Here is a 3888-nt window from a genome sequence, read left to right on the forward strand (position 1 = left end):
AACATTCACATGTTGAAGAAATTTGCCACAACTAAACCAGCTCTCCAGGACATTCTTAGACCTATCCTCCATAAAGACCAGCGTAATTCTCCACCACAAAAGTAAACCCAACCAAAAAATTTTTGATCAAATTCCAACTTCCACAGTTGCAAAAGGATTAAAAATGTCCATCGGTCTCTCGAAAGGCTTATCAATACTCTCAATTAATGTGAATGGTTTAAATTGTCCTCTAAAGAGGCATAGGTTGGCTGACTGGATACAAAAACTCAAGCCAGATATCTGCTGCATCCAAGAATCGCATCTTACATTAAAAGACAGATATAGACTCAAGGTGAAGGGATGGTCATCTATATTCCAGGCAAATGGAAAGCAGAAGAAAGCAGGCGTTGCAATCCTGTTCGCAGACACAATAGGCTTTAAACCAACCAAAATAATTAAGGATAAGGATGGACACTTCATATTGTTAAAGGTAATACTCAATATTATGACATCTCAATTATTAATATTTATGCACCCAACCACAACGCACCTCAATTTATGAGAGAAACTCTAAGAGACATGAGCAACTCAATTTCCTCCACTTCCATAGTAGTTGGAGATTTTAACACCCCTTTAGCAGTCCTGGATAGATCTTCCAAAAAGAAGCTAACCAAAGAAATTTTAGATTTAAACTCATCCATTCAACATCTGGACTTAACAGACATCTACAGAACATTTCATCCCAACAAAACTGAATACACATTCTTCTCATCAGCCCACAGAACATACTCCAAAATCAATCACATCTTAGGCCACAAATCTAACCTCAGCAAATTTAAAAAAATAGAAATTATTCCTTGCATCTTCTCAGACCATCATGGAATAAAAGTTGAACTAAATAACAACAGGAACCTGCATACCCATACAAAAACATGGAAGCTAAACAACCTTATGCTGAAGGATACATGGGTTATAGACGAGATTAAGAAGGAAATCACCATATTTTTGGAACAAACAACAATCAAGACATGAATTACCAGAACCTCTGGGATACTGCAAAGGCAGTCCTAAGAGGGAAATTTATAGCACTGCAAGCCTTCCTCAAGAAAACAGAAAGACCCCTTTGCTTCCGCTGCGGGGCCAGAAGTAGAAGCAGCGGTGGCGGTGGCCCAAAGCAGAGGGAAGGAGGGAGGCAGGGAGCCCAGAGCCGGAGCCGGAGTCGCAGTGGTGGAGGCCCCTGTGCGGCTCGGAGGGGGCGGTGGCCCCATCTCTGACCCGCGCCAGGGGGTGGGCCATGGCGGAGATCAGCGACCTGGACAGGCAGATTGAGCAGCTGTGGCGCTGCGAGCTCATTAAGGAGAGTGAAATCAAGGCCCTGTGTGCTAAGGCCAGAGAGATCTTGGTAGAGGAGAGCAACGTGCAGAGGGTGGACTCGCCAGTCATAGTATGTGGTGACATCCACAGACAATTCTATGACCTCAAGGAGCTGTTCAGAACCGTGGCTTCTACAGCGTTGAAACGTTCCTTCTGCTGTTGGCACTTAAGGTTCGCTATCCTGACCGCATCATCCTGATCCGGGGTAACCATGAGAGCCGCCAGATCACCCAGGTCTACGGCTTCTATGATGAGTGCCTGTGCAAATATGGCTCAGTGACTGTGTGGCGCTATTGCACTGAGATCTTTGACTACCTCAGCCTGTCAGCCATCATTGATGGCAAGATCTTCTGTGTACATGGGGGCCTTTCCCCCTCCATTCAGACCTTGGACCAGATCCGGACTATTGACCGAAAGCAAGAGGTGCCTCATGACGGGCCCATGTGCGACCTTCTCTGGTCCGACCCTGAAGACACAACAGGCTGGGGTGTGAGCCCCCGTTGGGCTGGATATCTATTTGGCAGTGATGTGGTGGCCCAGTTCAATGTAGCCAACGACATTGACATGATCTGTCGGGCCCATCAACTGCTAATGGAAGGTTACAAGTGGCACTTCAAAGAGACCGTGCTCACTGTGTGGTCGGCACTCAACTACTGCTACCGTTGTGGAAATGTGGCAGCCATCTTGGAGCTGGATGAGCATCTCCAGAAAGATTTCATCATCTCGGAGGCTGCTCCCCAAGAAACATGGGGCATCCCCTCCAAGAAACCCGTGGCTGACTACTTCCTGTGATCCCCTCTATCCCTACCCCCTCCAGCCCTTCTGTCCCTCGGACCACTGTGACTCTGCCCTCTTCCTCAGACGGAGGCTGGGTGAGGGGCTGTCCCTGGCTCTGCTCTGCCCCCCAGAGGGCACTTCAAGGGTGAGGACTTACTCTGGAGAGGCTTGGGGCCTTAGCTCCATCCTCCTCTCCTTTCTCCCCACTTGAACCATGAAGTTTCCAATAATTTGTTTTTCTTTTTTTCCTTCTGTTTTTTTCTTTTTTTTTTTTTTTGGTCTGTTTTTAGATAAAAATTTTGAGAAAAAATGAAAAAAAATTCTAATAAAAGAAGAAAATGGTCAAAAAAAAAGAAAACGGAAAGAGAGGAAGTCATTAATGGAACATTGCAAACAACTGGAGAAAGAAGAACACTTCAACCCCAAATGCAGCAGAAGAAAAGAAATTACCAAAATCAGAGCAGAATTAAATGAAATTGAAAACAAAAGAATTATACAACAGATCAATAAATCCAAAAGCTGGTTTTTTGAAAAGATCAATAAAATAGATAAACCTTTGGCCAACCTAACCAGGAAAAAAAGAGTAAAATCTCTAATTTCATCAATTAGAAATGGTAGAGATGAAATAACAACAGACCCCTCAGAAATTCAAAAAACCCTTAATGAATACTACAAGAAACTCTACTCTCACAAATATGAAAATCTGAAAGAAATCGACCAATACCTGGAAGCACGCCACCTACCAAGACTTAGCCAGAACGAAGTGGAAATGTTGAACAGGCCTATATCAAGTTCTGAAATAGCATCAACTATACAAAATCTCCCTAAAAAGAAAAGCCCAGGACCAGATGGCTTTACGTCAGAATTCTACCAAACCTTTAAAGAAGAACTAGTACCTATATTACTAAACCTCTTTAAAATATAGAAAAAGAAGGAATATTACCAAGCACATCCTACGAAGCAAACATCACCTTGATCCCCAAACCAGGGAAAGACCCAACAAGAAAAGAAAATTGTAGACCAATATCACTAATGAAAATTGATGATAAAATACTCAATAAGATCCTAACAAACAGAATCCAACAACACATCAAAAGAATTATACAGCATGACCAAGTTGGATTTATCCCAGGGTCTCAAGGCTGGTTCAATATATGTAAATCTATAAATGTAATTCAACACATAAACAAACTTAAAACTAAAGACCATATGATTCTTTCAATTGATGCAGAAAAAGCTTTTGATAATATCCAGCATCCCTTCATGATCAGAGCACTTAAGAAAATTGGAATAGAAGGGACATTTCTTAAACTAATAGAGGCCATCTACAGCAAACCCACAGCCAATATCGTATTGAATGGAGTTAAATTGAAATCATTTCCACTTAGATCAGGAACCAGGCAAGGTTGCCCATTGTCTCCATTGCTCTTTAACATTGTAATGGAAGTTTTAGCCATTGCAATTAGGGAAGAAAAGGGGATCAAGGGTATCCACATAGGGTCAGAAGAGATCAAACTTTCACTCTTCGCAGATGATATGATCGTATATCTGGAAAACACTAGGGATTCTACTACAAAACTTTTAGAAGTGATAAAAGAATATAGCAATGTCTCAGGCTACAAAATCAACACCCATAAATCTGTAGCCTTTATATATACCAACAATAACCAAGCCGAACAAACAGTCAAGGACTCTATTCCTTTCACAGTAGTGCCAAAGAAGATGAAATATTTGGGAGCATACCTGACAAAGGACGTG

At 42.2% G+C, this 3888-nt stretch overlaps 1 pseudogene across 1 annotated transcript; it reads left to right on the forward strand.

The window, feature by feature from the left end:
* Positions 1 to 1137: 1137 nt before the first annotated feature.
* LOC128582085 (serine/threonine-protein phosphatase 4 catalytic subunit-like) lies at positions 1138 to 2469 on the forward strand (annotated as a pseudogene). Its single transcript, XR_008378983.1, has one exon. The product of XR_008378983.1 is annotated as a serine/threonine-protein phosphatase 4 catalytic subunit-like (transcript).
* Positions 2470 to 3888: the final 1419 nt, after the last annotated feature.

This window comes from Nycticebus coucang, chromosome 3 (genome assembly GCF_027406575.1).
Source record: "Nycticebus coucang isolate mNycCou1 chromosome 3, mNycCou1.pri, whole genome shotgun sequence".
Classification (NCBI taxonomy): domain Eukaryota; kingdom Metazoa; phylum Chordata; class Mammalia; order Primates; family Lorisidae; genus Nycticebus; species Nycticebus coucang.